This window comes from Cryptomeria japonica, chromosome 10 (genome assembly GCF_030272615.1).
Source record: "Cryptomeria japonica chromosome 10, Sugi_1.0, whole genome shotgun sequence".
In the NCBI taxonomy this organism is placed as follows: Eukaryota; Viridiplantae; Streptophyta; class Pinopsida; order Cupressales; family Cupressaceae; genus Cryptomeria; species Cryptomeria japonica.
In genome coordinates this window covers 264,682,852-264,706,899 of record NC_081414.1, presented here as the reverse complement: position 1 = coordinate 264,706,899, position 24,048 = coordinate 264,682,852, and positions in this window count along the sequence as shown.

The window sequence follows — 24,048 nt, the reverse complement described above, 5'->3', positions numbered from 1 at the left end:
AATTTGATTTTTTTCCTAAGCAATTTTGATAATGTGCCCGACCTGCAACAAAAAATTTATGCCAAAATTCAAATCCGTTTGTTATATTTGATTAAAATAATGAAAAACCCTAATTTTTAAAGATCCGATTTTTTAGGAAATATTTTGCATCAAAATTAAAATCACAAAGAACAGGTCCTATGTATAAATCAGATAGATCTCCAAAAATATAAGAAAATCCAAAAAATTAACTCATTTGCTATCAAAAGTAATTTTTTATGAAAATTCATTAACAATTCATAGGAAATGCAATATGCTCCAAAAATTCTGAATTTTGGATTGAGAGCTTTTGATTCTGTCTTCAACCTGCTAACAAAATTTGGTGCAAAAATTTTAAGCCGTTTGTGAGATAGGATCAAATCTCTCCAAGATCTTGATCTTGTGTCCAAAAGCCTAGCTGCACAAAGTTATTCTCCAAATTGTTTTACAAGACAACAATATAGGGTTAAAAAAACCTACAAAAGAAACATAGATCTAACAAAAATCCATGTCCCACTAGGCGTGCAAAATTTTTTATGGTAAAAATAGATACAACAATATTGAATGATTGAATAGATTCAACCACAAAACCCTAGCCTAACAACAACAAAGATCCACCATAACATATGAAGATTACCTAAGACAATGTAAATCAACAAAATCACAAAGATGATACCATCACATGTCCAATAGGGTTTGAATCTCCATTCTTCCTATCTCGATTGATCTTGCTTGATATATTTGCTCTCAGATTTTATGTGTGCACAAGAGTTCAACAAAGAACGAAAATGTGGTTGCAAGTAGGCTTGATTGTATATGAAAGTTTGAATGCTAGAATGCTTGGAAGGAGATGGATAATGAGAGAAGCATCCTTTTATATAGAAGACACTATAAGAAATGGAGGGATAAGATTGAGAGGTGTAAAAGATAAATGGTCAGATAGGATTAAAGGGTAAGTAGAGGAAATAATAAAATAATGAGAGGGTAGGTAGTGTAAGAATTAAGAGAGGAATGATATGTGTCATGAGTAGAAAAGGCTAATGAATTAATCTTTATTTATTATTTAATTAATAGAAGAAGTGAGATTGATTAATTAAATAAAAGTATTTGTTTAATTTAAGAGAAACGGACAATTTAAATAAATAAAAGTATTTATTTAAATGAGAAATAAGGCTAGAAGAGGGTAAATGAATTAATTACATAAATAAATATTTATTTAATTAATAGAAAACTTAGGATAAAATAATTAAATAAATAAATAAATTAGATAGGACAATTTTAGGTGTCTACACACACACACATATACATATATATACATATATATATGTATATATATGTATATGTTGTTGAGACATGGACCAGCTAGGACTCAAACCTAGGACCTTCCATATGCTACTGGAGTACTCTACCACTAAGCTACTGGCCCCTCTTGGACCAATCCATCGTCGGTCCGAGTGTGGCTTATTTCTAACACCAACACCCCCCCCTTAAGCCACACCTCTCGTGTGCTTGGGGCTCCTAGCCTGGACCTGGCCCTGGCCCTGATACCATGTTGAGACATGGACCAGCTAGGACTCGAACCTAGGACATTCCATACGTTGCTAGAGTGCTCTACCACTGAGCTACTGGCCCCTCTTGGACCAGTCCATCGTTGGTCCGGGTGTGGCTTATTTCCAACACCAACACACACACACACACACATATGTATGTATATGTATATATATGTATGTATATAAATATATATGTATATATATACATACATATGTATGTATATGTATATACATATACATACATACATATATATACACACACACACACACACATAGGTATATGTGTATGTGTATGTATGTATGCATATATGTATATATAAATATATATGTATATATATGTACATATACATATATGTACATATCTATATATGTATATGTATATATATACATACATACATATACATATATGTAAATGTATATATATACATATATATATATATATATATATATATATATATGTAAATGTATATGTATATGTATATGTATATCTATATATATGTAAATGTATTTGTATATGTATATGTATATCTATATATATACATATATGTACATATCTATATATGTATATGCATATATATACATACATATATGTAAATGTATATATATATATATATATATATACATATACATATACATATACATAAATGTATATGTATATATATATATACATACATTTATATACATATGTATATATATGTACATATATATATATATACTGTATACACCTAAAAATGATCTGAAGATAATTAATTGAATAAGCAATTATTTAATTAATCCTCCTTCCCAATTTAATTGAATTCATTAGCAATTTGATTAAATTCTCTCACTCATATTCTTATTAATAAATCTAAGGATTTATTTAATAGGTTCATTTTAATAATCCCCTTTGATTAATTAATTCAAATTAATTAATTCCTCCCCATCAAATTCATTTCTTCCAATCCCCTAATTAATTAAAACAAATCAATTTATGAGTTGTTGAAAATTAATTAGCCTTTTCTTATTATTTGAATTTTTAAATTCAAATTCTCCACATGCCTCCTAACTTCTAACCACCTAACCTAACCACTCCTAAACCTAACCCATTCCATCTAACCTTGGGTTTAATTAACCCCATCTTAGATTGCACATCCTAACCTCCTTATCCTAACCTCCTATGGTGTGGATACTCTCCCCTTGAGACACATGGCATTCTTGGGCCACATGTCTCCTCTCTTGGACACTTGTTCTCTCATGAGCAAGGCTCCTTGACACTTGTCACCACAAAGATGGCAAGTGTCCCCTTTCCTCCAACCTCTTCTCCAACCACCTCCAAGTGTCACCTTTTATCCAACCTCTTCTCCAACCACCTCCAATTTCACCCTTGATATCTTTAGATTCAATATTGACCGTTGATTCCTGCCACCTCACCCCTGGCCTTGTAAATCCTATAAATATCCCCCATGTTGGAGCTCAAATCATCCCATCTCATTTGCATCTTAGGCATTGTTACTATAGGCTTATTCTTCTTAGCATTATCATTTGAGAATTGTTATTATAGGCAATTGCATCTTAGATCTAGCTTAATTTGCTTATTTTCTAGCATAATTGTTGAATCATGTAGCTTAATCATCATCATTTCTAGCTTAAATGCATCATTATCATTTCAAATCCTCCATCTAGGTGTAGTCAAGTCACTGGAATTTGCTTATCCAGATCTGAAAGCAAATCCACATTCACATCTATTAGGAGGCGATAGATCGCTTTGTCATGGTTTAATATTTCTTTTTTTTAAATTCGCTAACCATGCTTGATCTATTGAGTGTTTGTGTTGCAGCTACAGGTATCACATTTCACAGGCATGGCATATACATATCTATATCTATATATATATACGTATACATATATGTATAAGCATATGTATATATGTGTATATATGTATATATAGGTACATATATATGTATATATATGTATATGTATATATGTATGTATATATATATATTTATATATATGTATGTATGTATACATACATATACATATACATATATATATATATATACACCTAAAATTGTCCAGTCTAATTAAATAAATATTTTATTTATTTAATTACTTTAGCTCAATTCTTCTATTAATTAAATAAATCTTTATTTATTTAATTAATTCATTTATCCTCTTCTAGCCTTATTTCTCATTTAAATAAATACATTTATTTATTTAAATTATCCTTTTCCTAAATTAAATAAATATCTTATTTATTTAATTGATCCCACTTCCTCTATTAATTAAATGAATCTTTATTTATTTAATTAATTCATTAGCCTTTTCTACCCATGACGCATGTCATTCATCTCTTAATTCATACACTACCTACCCCTCTCATTATTTTATTATATTTTTTTACCTACTCTCTAATCATAGCCGACCTCTTTTACACCTCTCAATCTTATCCCTCCATTTCATATAGTGTCTTCTATATAAGAAGATGCTTCCTTCATTATCAAACCCTAACTACTTGATCAATTGCGCATTCAACTACACCACGCCTTTGCACTTTCATATGCAAGCTTACTTGCAACCACATTTCCGTTCTTTGTTGAGCTCTTGTGCACATATAAAATCTGAGAGCAAATATATCAAGCAAGATCAATGGAGATAGGAAGAATGGAGATCCAAACGCTATTGGCCATGTGATGGTATAATCTTTGTGATTTCATTTGATTTGCATTGTCTTAGGTAATCTTCATATGTTATGGTGGATCTTTGCTGTTGTTAGGCTAGGGTTTTGTGGTTGAATTCATTTAGTCTTTCAATATTGTTATTATTGTTGTTTCCATTTTCATCGTATACTTTTGGCACGCCCGGTGGGACTCTTGTCCCGTTTGCATTTAACATCTTTTGTTGCAGATTTTGTGTTTTTGAAGTTGCAGATCTGACATTTCCGACAATATTTTGATATTTTCGTGTCTGCGTACTTTCGGATCATGTTTTTGGTTTTTTCTGTGTCTGTGACATCTGGAATCGCGTTTTCATCCTCAACAGTATTGTAGTTTTTTTTACAGATTCTGAGAATCACGTCTGTGTTCCCTAGGCGCGTCTGTGTTCTGGAGCCATGTCTATGTCTCATCTAATCGCGTCTACGTCCAGAAGCCACGTTTGTGTTTCTGATAACTACATTTGTGTGCAGGTGTTTCATTTTGGGGTTTCATTGATTCAGTTTTTCGTCATTCGGATTTCAGATCTGGTTTATTTTGAGCTAACATTTTCAGATCTAGCTAACGAAATTGGTGCAACTTGTCTTGAAAGTAAAATCATTTTGTTGAAGGCCCCTATTTCACAAAGTCTTTTGGATCTAAAATTTACCTAACTTGTGTGCCTGCAGGAAGGGGTGATCATTTGAAACAATCCAAACTACTAATAGATCTTTGTTATAGGACCTCGGCAAGGGTTTTTGATCTTTATTGTGTGCTTTGTTTTTATAGATTATCAAACACTTCAATTGGTGCACTAAAATTGAACCATTGTCTTTTGTGTCTTGAGCAATAGGCTCTTTTTGTTTCATCTTTAGAGGGCCTATCTCCCCGTGTGGTCATTGGGACTACTAGTGAGGAGAGAACGACCCAAGTGGTAGCAAAAGAAAAACCATCTTCTTCCAAACCACTATAAATAACTGTATTCATAGTGAAAACTATGAATAATGTATGCTGATTAGTTCATACCGACACTATGTCTCCCCATAAACCTGTTTGATCAAATTTATTTGATCATTTGTAGGGCATAACCCCTATCGGCTGGGAGTCTTCTGTATTTACAGAGCTGAAAGTGCTGCATGTATGGCCACACGAGTGGATGCCCTTACTAGCACCTCTTTGTTTTAGAAGCCAAAATCCTTCTAGTTGTTGGGGCAGGAGGTTGGACCACTGGTAGCGGCCCACACACATACAGTTCTTAGTAGAGATACAAAGTTCACCACAAGGAGTTTTCGTGGGGATTGATGCTTAGCTGCCCTGAGAAGTGAGTGTTGAGGGTGGAGCTAGTGGGGTCAAGCATCTAAGTATCCACTCTGAATAGCGTAGCCTCGGGGGAAACCCCATGTGGGATCAACAACTATTGTCTTGGCCAGCCATAAGAATTGTGCTTGACTTATTTTGAACAATCAAACATTCAAGACCAAACAACAAAACATTGTGTCTTTTGTGTCTTCAAGTGTATGCAAAACATTGCTTTACATCAAACAACACACTTTTCTTTGAGTCATTTTTGAGTCTAAACACTTGCAAACATTGAGTCTTCAATGACATTGTGTCCTCTTGTCACGAAAAATAGTTAAACGTTTAGATTTGGTCACAACAAGCAACTTCACAGATTGGAAAAATTGCACAAATTTTGTAGAAACGCGTCTATATCTGACAGAATAGCATCTGTGTCATATAATCGCGTTGTGAAGGGCAGAAAAACATATGTGTCTTTTGAGAAAAATTTCATTTACAACATCTCAGAATCATGTCTGTGTCTGACAGAAAAGCATCTGTGTCATTTAGGCACGTCTATGAAGCATACAGGCACGTCTGTGTTCAGGATTGAAAACTTTCATAATTCAGCAAACAAGAACAGTCAGTTTCAGACTTATTGAGCTTCCTAGGTATCTCTCTAGGTTTTCATCTAGCATTCAACCTGTCTTTGGGTCTCACAAAGTCTATCATTGCTTTACACCTTACATTACATTCATATTTGTCTAAACTTGGGTCAAAAGGTCACTTGCTTGTCCTTATCATACTTTGTCAACACATTACATACAACAACATTTTGCTAAGTGGTCCCTCATCAAGGTCTATCACCTTTGGGTCTCATTTGGTCTTACTTAGAGTCAAGGTCAACTTACCTCATCAAGAGAAACTATCATCTCTTTGGAAGCCACACCCACTCTACTACATACATACTTGGTCTTACACTTTGGACATTGCAAGTAAACCTCAGATTCATTTACATTCCATCCAACTCTTGGTCTTCCATACTCTTTCCATTTTCATCTAGTCTCAAACATCTCAGTCAATACCTAGTTCGTGGTTGAAACCCATTCCCAAAAGTCTAGGAGAGAAACTAAAGAGGCTCAAGAGTCCACAAACATGAGTTCCTATGAGTATGACAATGATATCTTTTTCTATTTTGATCATAACACATTACCTGACATGGATGCTTATAGAAACATTCCGAATGTTGAGAACATGGACACTACAAACAACAATGATACACACAATGATGACATGGATAATTTTTCTGTACATTCAACAGAAGTGGAAGACACCATTATGGATCCCCGTTTTAATAGACTGGTTGAGGAAATAATGAGGAGAGCTAGACAATATTTCTTACAAATGATGGCACAAAGTGGAGCCAAGATACCTCATGATTTTGATATGTCTCAAATAATGGAGAATCGACCTTTGCAACAAAATTACTCCAACATGGATCAAAGGAGGCCTAATAGTGGAGGCAATAGAGGACCACATCTTGTGCCTGAATCACCATCAGATTTGTTTCAAAAACCAGAGGTCCCATACACACATCGTCAAGCATATGATACTCACCTTCATAGACCATTATGGAAGTCTTATGCAGAAAAATATGCTCAATCACATACCAATGCTAAGGATCAACCACCAAGGCAATTAGATATTCAAAGGCATGCTCAAAATTTGGACACAAGGAAACCCCGTGTCAAATTTGGGGGCAACACACTAGAACAAACTCATGACATGCCTGTAGAGTATGGTATACATGGACAAAGCATATATTCCTTTCCTCAACATGACTCTATACCAAGTGGTCCATATACGTAGCATCATTATAGACCTCCTCCATATGAACATGTGTATGATCAATATCATCCATATATGCAACATGCTCCTCCTCTAATTGGTGCCTCAAGCATGGAGTATGGTCCAAGAAGTCGATCTCCACCTAAGAGAAATTTGGAACAACAAATCAGGGACTTACAAAAGAAAATGGAGGACATAAATACACCGAAGCCAACTTACACAATGAGAGACATATGTCCCTATCCATTTGACAAGAGCATTCCAATGCCTCCATTTCCTACACACTTTGTGACACCTAAGTTTGATAAGTACAAAGGAAAAGGAGATCCTAAGGCACATATAAGACAATTTTTCATAGCTTGCATTGAGGTAGCAGCAGAAGAGACATATTTGATGAGATTATTCCCACAGAGCTTAGGAGATCAAGCTATGGAATGGTTCTCTCAACTCCCACCTGGAATTAAGTCATCGGGTGACTTAGCATAGACATTTATCCAACATTTCTCATACAACATAGAGATAGACATATCAGTCACTACTTTGTGCAATGCCAAACAAAGGGATGGAGAATCCTTTTCATCATTTTTACAAAGATGGAGGAATCTAGCCAATAGATGCTCTTGTGAAATTCCACAGAAACAAATGGTAGAAATGTTCACCCAAAATGTTAACAAGGACATTGGTTATGACTTAAGAAAAACTTGTTTGTCCACCTTTAAGGACGTCATTGAAAAAGGCTTAGTGACAGAAAAGGTCCTAATTGAGCAAGGAGTCATCAAAATATTTAAAGAAAACAAAGAGGACTTTAAAGGAAAAGATAAGCTAAGATTTTGGAACAAAAACAAGAACACAGTCAATGATGGTGTTGTGGATGCCAATATAGTAAGACCCAAAATCTTTTTTTCGTGATCAAGCTCTACAAACAATCAAGTGAATACTCAAACAATTTCAAAATCACGAAGGAAGTACACTCCATTGGGAGAACCACTAGAGTCAGCTTTCAAAAAACTAGTGGCAAACAAAATAATCACAATTCTAGATTTTCCTCCATATGAACCAAAGGTTAAACCAAATTGGTGGAATGATGATGAGTATTGTGAATTTCATAAGAGCAAAGGTCATAAAACATGAAATTGTCATCGACTGAAGAACATCATACAAGATCTCATTGATAGAGGTGACATTGAAATTGAAGGACACTCATCCAACCAAGAACATGAAATGTTTAAGGAACCATTCCCAAAACATGACAAGGGAAAGTCTAAAGCCACAGATGACCAAACCAACTATGCCAGAGCATCCTACAACTATGATTCAACTATCAATCATATTTCAATGGACAATTATATCTCTACCATTATCATCAAGGACAAAACACCTGAGAATCCTACCCAAAGACCCAAGATTGTCCTAAAAGGCATTGGATCTTCTTCCGAACCTACCTCTGAATGTAATGTCACTACTCATCGAGGTAAATTCACTTTGCAAGGTGCTCCAGCTAAAAACATGGCTTCTGCATCAACCAAGCCTGAGTATGACCTTGTAGAATAGTTAGGGAAGACACTCGCACTTATTTCCATCCTTGAGCTCTTACGCATATCCCTCGCACATAAAGCCATTCTTGACAAAATCTTGAGAGACACCTCTATTCCTACTAATCTGAACATGGACCAGTTTCAAGCCATGGTGGGATACCTTTCCATTCCACACTCCCTTACATTCACAGAAGTCGATGACACCTTTGTAAGTCAGCCACATAATGCACCTTTACACATTGAAGCCTTCATACACAAACATCGAATAAAATGAGTCCTGATAGATGGAGGAGCAGGTCTAAACATTTGTACATTGAGCACTATTAAACAATTGGGATATTCTGATAAAGCTGTGAATTCTACAAACAAAGATTACCATAAAGGCATATGATGACGAAGATCGTTCATCCAAGGGCACAATCACCTTGCCCCTCAGAGTTGGGTTAGTTACAAAGGATGTGGTTTGTCAAGTCCTTGATCTCGATCTCACATACAACATATTGCTAGGACGTCCATGGATTCATGAGATGAGCGCAATACCATCTACATATCATCGATGTATCAAGTTTCCACACAATGGAGTTGAAGTGATTGTCAAAGTTGACCCAAATCCATTCATATATTGCAACAATCTACGACCTAGATCAGAAATAACAATCCCAGCCAATCGAGAAGCTATTCCTTCTTCAGCATATGTGGATCTAGAATCTTTGAAAGCTTTTACATCAAAGCAAACAGAGATCAAAGAAAAGTTCAAGATTAAAGACTTGGGATGCGGTGAGTATATCTTTCATGTTGATCAAATTCCACTATCTCCTAAGGTATTCAGTCAACATGAACAATCTATAAACAATTTGCAAGGAATTGGGTGTGAACCACCTAGTGTTGTGGCTACTAAGTCCCAATGCAAATCTCCTCTAGCGGTGCAAGCAACTCTTGATATCAATAATCCTAAGAGTGGTTCCAACGAAGAATCTATTGAGTGTATCATCAACCCTCTTGAGAGCTCACATAGCTTTACCATTTCATCCACTCATTCCATTTTCACTCCTCTCCCAGAATTGGATCAACAAGAATTACAAAAGCCCTTACTCATTGGGGATCAAAAATCAAACTTTGAAAAGAAAAATCTAAAAGTCAATAATAAAGAAAAGTCCTTTAGTCCAAATCAAAATCAAAAGCTATTGGACTCTGCAAAAATCAAAGTCAAGGATAAAAATCCTATGAAAGAAAAAGAACAAGATTTGATCTCCCCTAATATCAAAATAACCGGGGGCAAAAGTTCTAAAATTTCAAGTCAAAAAGCATACTCCATCATGCTATCCTACTTTCACTTCTTTTCACAATCATAAGCCTTCATCACTCATCTACTTGTTCCACACATCCTATCCCTTCTGGTGATAGATCATGGACCTTTAATGGAGCTTCCTCAAAGGAATTTGTTATTAGGGATGCCCAAACTTCTTTAGATGACATGCATATGGGCCTATGTAGTCCACACGCTAGTAATTCTATCTCAGTTCCTCTATCAAGGAAGACAATCACTCGGGCTACACATCATTCAATCAAGGAACGTCACAACTACAATCATAAGATAAAGCCTCAGACACTTGAGGTGGGTGACTTAGTTCTCAGAGAAAATCCTAAAAATCAGCAAGACAGAGAGAAGAAGGGCAAGTTTGAACCAAATTGGCTTGGTCCTTACATCATCACAGCAGCCTATAGATCTGGTGCATATCAGCTCTCAACTATAGAGGGCGAACCTTTAGAGGATCCTATCAACAACATGCACCTTCGCATGTTTTACACATAGCTCTTCAAAATATCCTAATTCAAAAATACACAAAAAATAAAAAAAATTCAAAAATACAAAAAAATAAAAAAAAATAAATTCAAAATTCAAAATTCAAAAAAAAAAGTAAAGAAAAACATTTCGTCCAATGGTGAAAACTACTTCGGTGGCGCCCTGGGCAAGTACCATGGTGAAAATTGGGTCACCGATGCCATGTGTAGAGACATTGCTCCTTCCTCCTTCATGATTCCATCTCATCCTTTCACTTTGCACACACTCACAACCTATACATCCATAATAAACTTACCCATTCCCATCATGGCTTGTTATTGATCTACCCAAGATTGGTTAGCCATTCATAATAAACATTCCTTTTCACCCTTTCCCTCCATAATAAATCTGATCCTATTTGTGGCTAAGACAAATCCTACGTCTAGTGATGGGTGTGGAACTAAGAGCATCACATGTTTCGAGGAGTACAGTTTCTTCCATCTTTCTTTAGTCTATCTGCATCACAATCCACAATAAAACAACACTTGCATCGTCAATCCGCAATAAAGTTTCGTCTTCTCCATAATAAAGCATCAATTTCATGGATTCAGTCAGTTTTAGATGAGACACAACAACAACAATGGGCTTCAACAAATCAAATCTTTCAACACACTCAGACAACATTATGGTTCAGTGCTATCTATCCTTTTTTGTGAAAGTAAATATTGCGACCATAATCAAATAAGACTTATACAAGTGACAAGAGATACTAAACTTGAGGACTACAGTGGATGTTGGTGTCGAGTCTTGGTTTTCTTTTGATTTTATCTTTTGGTGACATGTGTTTTATCTTTTCCAAGATGTCTATGACTAGAGATTCTATCTCCAAGATGTCTTTGACTAGAAAGGCGAGGATGGGGTATCGTCACCTATTTTTCTTTGCTGTCTATGGATTGTCTCTTAGTAATGCTATGACTTGTCCAAAGATATGAGGACACTGTGAGTCTAGTATGAACTGGGGCATTCCTTGTTTGTGACTGTCTTATCTCCATGCAAATAGGTACAATGACTTTCTGAGTCAAACATATACCTTGATTGTCATAACCTATTTTGCCATAATAAAGCTCAATGATGATAATGCACAAGAAGCTCTTTCACTTTCATATCTTCTATCTTCCATCCCCCTTTCTTAATTGACTTCCATAGTCCTTCTTGAGTATTGTGTAGCCTTCTAGCACACGACTGAGTATAATGACATGCCAAAAACATTTACATTTCATGTAGTTGCACCTGCATTATCACATGTTAGCATTTCATACATACATATAGATATCACAATTGCAGCATATCCTGCACACAACACATGTTAGCACATTTTACATTCTCATCATGTAAATAGTTATTTGCATCATCATATTCATTTACGTTTCATACATTCACATTTGCATTGGCATAACATTTAAAACATAAAAGATCAAAAATATTGCATTTCATCATGTACATATTTGCATCCATATCATAACCATCACATAGAAACATACATCACATAGGTACACATGCATATAGCTACCGCAAAGATGAATCATCTCATATATATAATCATAAGTGTCATGATACAATGATATCAAAATCATATGGCTATAATCAGCCGAAGGTGTCTACATCATAATACAAAATGGTACAAAACTGATACATAGGGAGCCCTCTACGGCTATGATGAACTCCCTCCCTTGGAGCCACCTAGCCTCGATAGAGTCTGAGCCCTAAAAGGACCCACCCTAGGATCATCTCTCCTGCCCCCTCGATCTGGTGGTGGTGGAGGACCCATAATCCCACCACTAGATGCCTTTCTCTTCTGGCTCCCTCCAGTAGCCGTCGTTGCCCGCGATGGTCTGTGGAAGCTCCTTGCCCGCTGGTCTGGTGGCACTGCCCCATAGTATAGGTCTCGCCAATAACCTATCTCCTCCCCTACCCATAGAACATAGGCATATCCAACCCCTGTGTCCTTTGCCACCTGTCTCCTAGCCCTCAGTGTTGTCTCAGCCTCAGTATAGCGCTGGATAGCCTGATCCTACTCTCACTCTGTATCCCTCAGCTGTCTCCTGAGCCTAGCTGTATCCCTCTCCAAGTCCTGGATCTCATCTGCCTATCCCTAGAAAATCTCCCTCAACTCTAGTAGGTCATCCTCCTCCTCCTCAGCCCCCTCTGCCTGGGGCTCCCCCTGTGCCCGTGCCCGTGCCTGTACCTATACCTGCCTCTGTCCCTATCCCTGCACCTGTCTAGGACCCTATGCTGTTGGCACCTATAGTGGCAATCCACCTCAGCCCCTCACCACCCAAGTCTATCTCTCCTCTCCACCCTCTCTCCGTGGAGCCACTCTCCTCTCTCCAATTGCACCCCGCCTCCTCCGTCGGCCTCTACCTCCACCATCTCCATCATCATCTCCACCCCCCCCACCATCTCCATCTATTGCCTCCCCTAGGTCAGTCAGTCATGGGAAAGGATGCTTAGCCCAATATGCAGTGTACTCTGCATCCATACCTGCATCCTCAATCTCTGGCCACATATCCCATGGCAAGGGAACCATCTCCACTAGCTGCATCACTGCCTGATCATATGATAACAACTGTCTGAAGTGTGCCTAATCCCTGATTGTCTGAGCATACATCCTGGAACCCCATGGCATCCACTAGATCCTGCCAAACTGCCTGCATACCCTATCTACCAACTGCCTCTCCAATACATAGGGCGTTCGCCCAATGAGATATCTTCTCTCGATTGTATAGGGTAGATCAACTGCGTCATCCTCCCACTACTCACACTCAAGGTATGACCTCCATATCACAGTGTCGATCTCATCCAAGACTTGCCACCAGTACTCTAACCTGCCAATCCATGGCTATGATGTAATCATGTCATATAGATGAAGAAAACTGCGTCCATGACCCCTGCCCCTGAAATGTATCGATTGGGTAACTAGCAGATGCTCATAGGCCCACACCTGTAACAATGTAACTTTGCAGCCCAATCCTACAGATCCATGATAAACAAACTGATGCAGCTCATAGTATAAGTGTGCCAACACACATGGTCCCCAAGCATATCTGGCGTGCTGTGTAACCAGTGTCTCCAAGGTGCTCCCCCAACCCACAACCAACCCTCGTGTTGCCCTGTCAGGACACAAGAACCCACTGATCACTCCTCTTAGCACTGCTAGTAGTGCTAATCCTGTCACTGTCATCGTATCCCAAGCCACGTGTCCAACCCTCATCTCCAATCCCAGATCCTGAAACACTCATCTCAAGGCCTCCCTGTCTCCATCTCAATCATAGGGAATCAACACCCCATCAATCAGTATCCTCAGAATCTTGTAAACATCCTCCAAGGTGACTGTCATCTCACCCATAGGCAAATAGAAAGTGCATGTCTCAGAATGCCATCTCTCAGCAAGAGCAATCATCAAACCCATGTTTGCCCGAAACTCAGGCACATGCAGAATGAATCTCAAGCCCATACCCTCAATGGCAGCCCTGTCGTCAAATGTCAGCTTTGGTCGCAACCTCTGAGTTGACAGGAATCTCTCTCATGACTCAAGCATAGGTAAGTACTCCTATAGTCAAGCAAATCAATCATGTCAGTCATAGTGGCATTCATTGTTCATCACAAAATGCTACTTTTTATCTAAGTTCTTATGGTACTCTATCTTAGTAACACTCACTGTTCATCACAAAGTGTTGCTTTTTTATTCTAGTGACACTCACTGTTCATCACAAAGTGTTGCTGATTATCCTAGTGGTACTCCCTGTTCATCACAAAGTGCCGCTTACATTTGCACTCATTGTTCATCACAAAGTGCTGCTCATATTTTAGTACTCCCTGTTCATCACAAAGTACTTTGTCTTGGTACTCCCTGTTCATCACAAAGTGCCTTGATCTATCCTATCCTAGGGCCTCTGCTTGAGTGTATCCTCTTGAGTAGTTTCCTAATTGGCAATGTATATTTTTATCACATAATTGTCAATCTTCGCCCTATCTGCTATCCTAGTCTTCCCTAGAGGACCTTCTTGAGTGTATCCTCTCAACAACTTATCCAATCGACAACGTATGTTCATCACAAAACTGTCGATTTGACCTTGAAGACATAAACACGCCTAGCCAAGATAGACGCACTTGGCACCTATATAGATGTGCCTACACATTTTTGGACATTTTTGACATTTCTTAAAAATGCATTAAATGCGCTACCTAACATGCATTTATGAGAACATTTATTAGAACAAAGTACAAGGAGGTTTTGTGGTACTTACTGGCTCTCCTGCGTCTGCTGACCTCTGAAATTGGCGAACGCAATCGAATATGTGAACCAATGCCATCGCTGCTGACTGCTACTGCTCTATCTCGCTCTGCACTCTGATCTCTTGGATGTGTGGATGACAATGAGGATGTTTTCCCCTCATGGTCTATTTTATAGGCTGCCTAGCCCTAGCCCTCATTTCCCAAGTCAGTCTTCTTTATCCTATGACTCTGTCACTCTATCCTATCTGGTCAGTCCATTCTAGCCTTTCTTTCTTATCGACAGATTGTCTGTGATCTTTTCAGACGTTTTCATCCAATCTCTCGAGGGGGCATATCATGCCCATCTTGGGGCAACTTTGTATCAGTTCATATTATCTTCTTTGAAACAACGCGACAAGCTGCATTGTCTCAAAGAGGGGCAAAATGTAGACACCTAAAATTGTCCTGTCTAATTAAATATATATTTTATTTATTTAATTACTTTAGCCTAATTCTTCTTGTAGACACCTAAAAATGGTCAATGCTTGCAGAATCGTATTTTAACATTGGCACATTGCCTCATTTTAGAGTTTTTGCATCGCATTAACATTTCTCCTATGTTATGCACTTGGTCTTTATCATTTGCGAGCATTGAGTCTTTCTTCTGCATTCTTCATTTGTCTCACTTTCGAATTTGGTCTTGTCGATAACAATCTGTAATCATGATTTTGGTTGATCTTGTCAATCTCGTCATTTTACGATCGATTTGTCATCGATCCTTGTCCTCTTCAATCATGTCAGTTTGGATCAATTTGTCATTTTTCCTCAGTGCATTTATCAACCAAATCATTTATTAATTCAAAATCATGATCGAATCGACATCAAATCAATCTTACATCAAGACCTAATTGTCATCCTTGCATTTCTAATTCATCTTCCAAGGTTTTATGATTTATTCATTTAATCTTGTTTGGCATTTTCCCTCTAGGTTAAATAATTTATTTATTTATCCTAAGTCTTCTTGTCACAATTAAATGTTTATTTAATTGGCTAATTAATTTCCTCCTATTTTTGTAAATTAATTAATGAATGAGAAATTATTAATTAATTTACCTAATTTTCATCAATTTTCTAATTTCCAAGTCATCATTTCCAACTTAATTTTCTAATTTCTCCTAAATTCCTAAATGTCTATTTCTATTTTCAAAATCTTGTCATAAGTCCTTGCATAGCAATTTGTCATAAATTGTCATAAATCGTCATAAGTCCTTGCATAGCAATTTGTCATTTTTGCTATTCTTGATTTGAATTTCTATTCGAATCACTATCATGCTAATTTTGATCATTTCTCCAATTTATCTATAAATTGGATGAATTTCTTCAATCCTGGATCCCTGGTAATTACTTTGTCGAAATAATCGCTTTGTCAAAACAATCGCATTTTGAGTACTCTTGCGCCATAATCTTGTCTATTTGCTTTCATCTCATGTGTATGCACTTGAAGGTGAGATCCACAAACAAAGGCTATTTGGAGAGGAAAGAAGAACAATGGAGCCGCATGAAGGAAGCATTCATATCTATGTTTGGTTTGCATAGTATTTAGTTTCGAATGTTTTGTCTTTATGTCTTTATTGAGTGTGTTTAGGATAGATCATTACATTTAAGCTTTCGTGATTGAGCTAGATTAGTGTTTGTATTGTTTGTGATGATTTCCAGATTCCTATGCTACATTAATTGGTGAACCCGACGTGAACCTTAACCATCTAACCCCTTAACTATGTTTTTGAGTATTTTTGAGTTGATTTGCAGGTCAAAAAAACCAAAAACAGGGTAGTGCAGGGTTTTCTGGGACATTCTGTGCCTGTGTCAGACAACTTGCGCCTATGTTAAGCATTCTGTGCTTGTGTTAAAGACATTCTGTGCCCATGTCATTAGTTCTGCACCTGTGTCATGAGTTCTGCGCTTGTGTAAAGTCCAGAAACAGAGGTAAAAATGCAGTGTTTTACTTGAAAATTGTTTGTTTTTGCATTCTGTTTTCTATTTTTTTTTGGTTTTTGGTACTAATTATCTGTGCAGTATCTTGGCATATGCATGGCAAAGACAACAAATGAAACTACTAACATGTTTTATACATAATCAATAGTCAAAGAATAAACACCTCAAACTTCTAACTTGGGTTTTGTAGGTTGCCTTAGAGAAACAACTAAACTTGGTGTTTGCAATTAATTTTTAGGCACCTAGCAATTTCTAAATAGGTTGGAATGAACATGTTTTTGCTTTGATTGTTGAGTGTGACATTGGAGTAGGAGAGTATGCTCTCATCCTTCTTAGGGTGATCAGAAATCCAGATCTTCGATACCATGCTCATTGTTTTGATTGTGTGTCACCTTTAGAGGGCCTGCCTTCCCGACCATTTGCTTTTGCAAGCAAGTGATAATCGTGAGAAGGGAACGACCCAAAGTGAGTACGGCTAGAATACCTTGGCATTCTGACTCACTATAAAAAAATACCCGATGAGCGAAAGCTTTGAAGGAAGGGTTACGTGGGAATTGCAGTTACTTGGGAAGTGATGACCCTTGGACTCTTTCTCATATCAACATCTAAGTAGGACCTCACGGTCTAAATCGTGCTTGTGCGACTACATTTGTTTGGTATCATGATGGGCTTAATGTCTCAATCACGCTTGCGTGACATCAAGGAGTAACACTTAACATAATTCCTTACTAAACACCTAGAGGCCAAAAACCCTTCTAATTGCTTGAGAAGGACAAGTTCGGATACTTGGAAGATATACTAAGTTCACCATGGGGAGATTTCCATGGGGACTGATGCTTGGATGCCCTGAGAAGTGAGTGCCGTGGAGGGGAGCCCGTGGGGTCAAGCATCTATGTATTCTCCTTGAATCTCATAACGAGTCTACCTCTCAAGTACCTACTACCCTTGCCTACCATAAGAAATGTGTGAATAAGCATGATTGTCTTGAGTCTATGTTAAAATATCTTGTCTTCTTTACTTGTCAAAAGTTGAATTGCATCTCATTTCAAAAGCAAGGCAAATTGATTCAAAACAAGGTTAAACAGAAGAATATTTCATCCAACAAACTTCAAAACACTTTCAAACATGGTTGTCAAACATTGTTGAAAAATCTTGTCTCAACATTCATGTCACTTACATTTAGGTTCATCCTAGGTTGCATTTTGCAAAAGTCATTGTCAACTACCAAGGTTAGGTTTCACCTAAGTCATACTCCTTTGCATATCAATAAGGGTCATCCATTTGCATGTGTCCTCTTGCATTAGAGTAATACCATTGTCATACATTTGCATTTGCATACCCTAGGTCTCTTCATTAAGCTTAGGTCATTATCATATCATATTAGGGTCAGTTGCATGGTAATTGTCCCTTTGCATATAGTGTCAAAGCTAGGTTTTGTCATACTTGAGTAATTGCAAATCTTTGATAAACCCTAAGTCATTGTTAAGAAGTCTAAACCTTATCAAACCTTTTGTCTTTTTATGTCATTATTGTCATTTGGTCAAACCTAGCTTAGTATCCAAGCATATAGGGGAGACATTGTCATTTTGTCCTTTTCTCACTTGGTCCTTTTGTCCTTTAAGGTCTAGACATCATTTCAATTTCCTAAGGGTCTCATTTTTAGAATTGCATTCATAAGTTTGTCAAAATCTTGAAAAAAGAACAAAAACATAGGTTGCATTCTTGCCATAGATTGCATTCTCATTCATTTAGTTCGCATTTAGTTGCATATCATATATTGCCCTTGAAAAATTCCAAAAATATTGTATTTGCATAGTGACATGTCTATTGAAACTTGGTTCCAAGCACCACTGATGCAACAAAGTTTGACGTATCAACCAACAATGCAATCACAATTCTATCCAACCCAACAACAAGGCAATATCGATCAAATTGTTTATGATGAAACAAGTCTCCAAGTACAAAAACTAGAGGAGAAACTAGCTCAAGAAGAGGAGATATTGGAACAAAGAGTGAAAAATATTGAGAAGAATAGATCACAAATGTCCAAAATGTTTCAAAAATTTTCACGTCGAAATCCAAAGATTGAGCCAATTGATGTAAGATCTCTTCTTGAACGATCAGACATACTAGCTCTCCTCTCCCAAATAGAGATGATGAAACAATTTCAAGAAAAGAGACCACATCAATTTCAACATTATGTGCCTCCACAACAAGAACAAGAAGGTGTTTACTATCAATCAAATTTTCAACAGACACAACCAATTGTCCAACATATAAAACCAACACAACCAATGGTCCAACATATTCAACAGACACAACCAATGGTCCAATTTCAACAATATGTCCAACCAACTATACAATGTCAACAAATAGTTCAACCAATGGTGGAATATCAATGTCAACAACCACAAACAAACATTCAAAAACAAAGGTTGCAGCACACACCAAGCCAAGTTTCAAACATGTTGGAACAATTGAACCAAGTCCAATATCAAAACATGACATTAGATCAGAACCAACTCCTTGCAAAACAAGTTCAAATTCCAGATACAACCATCTCAAAACCTTGAAAGAAAGGTGGCTTTATTGCAATGCTCTTAAGGAAACTACCAAGTGAGTTCTTTGAGGAAGATCAAGATAATACACTGATGTCTAGCAATGCCTCATCCCCTCGCAAGCAAATTGACTCTCCAGTGGCATCTATCCCTACACCTTTAGAAGTTTCACAAGAACCTTCCATATTGTCCTCATCAAACAATACACCCAAGGATGAAATTATCCAAGGGCTATCCATAATTGATTGCCAAGATAATCCAATTCATGATGCACATCCTTGTCATGTTTCAGAAATACAAGACCCAATGCCACCATGCACTTTATTGCCATTACCTGTTTTAGATGACCCCATTTGAGGTCCCTCTTCCTCATGTTCAAGCATTGATTCCTTGCTAGAATCCATCACAAATGTTCAAAGTGCATTTCCTTCATGCCAAAACATTGATTCATTGTCAGAATCCTCCATGCATATCTAAAGTCCAACCTCATGTCAAGAGGATAATTTAGAGCATGAAGAAACATGTCTTAAAACAGATCAAGATCAAGATCCTGAAACCTTATCATCCCATCCAATTGTTGACCAGAATCTCATCTTCCCAGAAACTCATGATGATTCCCCTATTCTTGTCCATCCTATCCAAAGTCCTATTGACACTCCATTCCCTGGGCAAGATCAAGATATCCCAGTCCATCCAATCCCAAATGATCCCCTTCCATTTCATGAACACAATGTCCTTTCAAATCCCATTGACATTCCACTTCCTGAGAAAGATCAAGATATCCTTTCCATCCTTTCCGATGATCCCATTGAAAGTCAAGAGAAAAGCACCTTTAAAGAGGATTCCAATGATCTTCCTCCTTGCCAAGATCAAATTATTCCTTTAAATCCTCCACAAGATCCTTTTGTCCCTCCATCTCCTTGTCCTAATGCTTCATATACACTCCAAGATCACATTTCTTTTGATGATCCCATTATTTCTCCAATTCCATCTCTTGAAGAGCCTATCATTGAACCATGTCCACTACACAATCCTAGTCCCCCTACTAAATCCAACATCCCTTCAAAATCAAAACATACACCTTCCCCATCATACCTTCCATCCATCTTAGGTCCTTATATTCCTTCATTCTCTATGCAAGGTCAGCAAAGGCACACATCCTTGAGTAAATTTAATCAATCCAAAAGAAATCCATTTCATTCATATCCATCCATGCATTCCTTTCCCCCTCCAAGCAATTTGGATGCCAAGTATAAAAGTCATAAGTCTAAAAATCCACATGTATTCAAGGATCGACATGTCCAATATAATCGACATGTAAAAACAAAGAACAATATGATCTATAAAGAAAAAGAAATATCCAAAAGGCCACAAAGGCCCACTGAGAAAAACAAAGCAAAGTCAAAATATATATGGGTTCCTAAATCCCTTATGCAAGCAATTCACTCCAAGGAACCACAAAAGCATGAAAAATCAAAAACCATGTGGATCCCTAAGAAGCTCCTTGAAGCACAAAAGCCTAAAGAAACATCCAACTTGGCATCCAAAATTGCTATTCCTCCATCAAACCCTCTCAAATTTGTTCCTCCATCACCTTCTTCATCCATTTTGGGCCCTTATGTCCCAAAATCCCATGCTATTCCTCCATCAAAATCTCACAATCTGAAATACATTTTTTTTCCATCAGTCCATCACCCCTCAAGGTGTGTGCCAATGTCGATCTTGCCTTCATTTCCATCCACTGAAGCCCAATTCTTCCAATACCCTATCCATTATCCAATGCATATCTTTCATCCTTCGATCCCTTTGGTCCAATCCTTTGCATAAATCCTTGCCTTAGTTTCATCTTATTTTCCATGTCCTTATCCTACCAACGTCTTTGAGCATACTTTTAAAGGTCATGGTCCATTTTTTTTTTCAAGGCTACTATCCAAAAAAAAAAGATGCTTGATTCCTTCTTCCATCCCCTATCATGTGTCCATCTTCTCTTGAAAAAGTCAAAATAAAAAAAAAAGTGAAAAAAAAGAAAAAAAGAAAAAAAAAAACTAAAGCAAAAATTATTCGTCCACTGGTGAAAACCTAGCAAATAGGCACCTTGGGCAAGTACCATGATGAAAACCTAGCAAACAAGTGTCATGCGTAATCTATGAACTTCTTGCATACCATACTTGGGGGCAGGTTTCCTCCTTCATATCTTATTGCCCTTCACTATCCTATCGAACCCCTGTCATTACCCTTCATATCCTATTGCCCCTCATGTCTAGTTTCCCTTTCCACCTTTGATCTTGACAAGGCTGAGGATCTTCATGAGCATCATGCATCTTGTTTGCAGCTTTTAGTCTATCATAGCTTTTGGTCATTTATCGATTTTCTTATTACAACCTTTCATCCATATTCCCTGGCTTATTGCAACTTTCTGCCACTATCCTGTATCCTATCCTGACCTTTAGTCCATGTCCCTTATCCATTCTTGGTCTTACTTATCCTATCCATATCTTATCACTATCCATACACTCTTTTTCATTCCTTGATCTTGATTTGACATAAGGAAGCGAAATGCAAAACATGTTTTCAAAAACCTCTTGACATGTCCCTCATGCCATGTTCCTGCTTTACATTGTCATATCCAGTCTCTTGTCCCATCACGCAATAGCCCTTGAAAATTGCATCCGCATTGTCTCCATAATAAAAGGCCTTTGTCTTCCCTCTATCCACCAACATTTCAGCAAGCCTATTTATTCACCTGTCATATTCCTTGCCTTGCTAGACACTAGGGGCAAAATCCAAAAATCATAAAAATTGAAAAATGTCCTGAAAAGAAAAATCATAAAAATTGAAAAATGTCCTGAAAAAAAATCCCCAAAAAAAAATTGAAAAATGTCTTGAAAAAAATCAAAAATCATAAAAATTGAAAAATGTCCTTAAAAAATCTCTTAAAAATTGAAAAATGTCTTGAAATAATTCAAAAAAATCAAATAATGTTCTGAAAAAAAAAATCCCTAAAAAGTCATATAAAGTCCTGAAAAAATGAACACAAAAAACATTTCAAAACATTAAAATCCAAAAACAAGCATTTTGCAATAAATATCCTCTTGATGCATAAGACAAATCATTGAGTATACATCCAACGACAATCAATCCAACACCGTGCTTTAATGAAATCACGCTTAAACAGATGAACTTTTTCACCCAAACCAGACATTCAAACTGATCAGAATTGTCATATCAATTGAACGTTACCATCAATATCATTTGTCCTTGTCTCTACTATCATGGGTCTTATACAGGGTGTGGTATACTTGAAACCAGACTGTGTCCTGTCTTAGATGGGGTACCACATGTCCTAAAACTAGACAGCATGATCGTCCTATCAGTACTTTGAACTTTTGTCAATGAAGATCAAGATGTTTGTTTGATTTGTTGGAATTTGTGTATCTTATCTTTTTACTGATTTATCTTTGGCTTCGATCATGTTCCTATGTTGCTCGATGATGTCACTGAGTGATTTAGAGTGACCGGGATGGTTCATGGTCCTTTTCTTTTTTTTGTTGTGATTGTTGTTTGTCTGTGATGTGTCTGTCTTTTGCAAAAAGGGTTGCATTTCAGCTCTGGCCTTCAATGCCGCGATGCTATGCATCCATTTTGCTACATTAAAATAAAGGTTCTCACCTACAAAGTGCATTACTGAAAGCAAGTTTTTCTTCGTCTCTAATCGTCCTTTGTCTAATTTCTTCTTACTAACATTTCTTCCATCAGTCTTGGCAGTCCGTTCGAACCTATCGTCTTCTGTCATTTTTATCGATCAATTGGCCTCTTTTCTGCATGTTTCCAGCCAATTCCTCGAGAGGGCATGCATATGTCACTGTCATTGTCTGGGGCATTTTCATTATTGTTCTTTGAAACAATGCTTAGAATCGCATTGTCTCAAAGAGGGGAAAAATGTAGACACCTAAAAATGGTCAACGCTTGCAGAGTCGTATTTTAACATTGGCGCATTGCCTCATTTAAGAGTTTTTGCATCGCATTAACATTTCTCCTATGTTACGCACTTGGTCTTTATCATTTGTGAGCATCGAGTCTTTCTTCTGCATTCTTCATTTGTCTCGCTTTCGAATTTGGTCTTGTTGATAACAATCTGTAATCATGATTTTGGTCGATCTTGTCAATCTCGTCGTTTTATGATCGATTTGTCATCGATCCTTGTCCTCTTCAATCATGTCAATTTGGATCAATTTGTCATTGTTCCTCGGTACATTTATTAACCAAATCATTTATTAATTCAAAATCATGATCGAATCGACATCAAATCAATCTTACATCAAGACCTAATTGTCATCCTTGCATTTCTAATTCATCTTCCAAGGTTTTATGATTTATTCATTTAATCTTGTTTGGCATTTTCCCTCGAGGTTAAATAATTTATTTATTTATCCTAAGTCTTCTTGTCACAATTAAATGTTTATTTAATTGGCTAATTAATTTCCTCCTATTTTTGTAAATTAATTAATGAATGAGAAATTATTAATTAATTTACCTAAT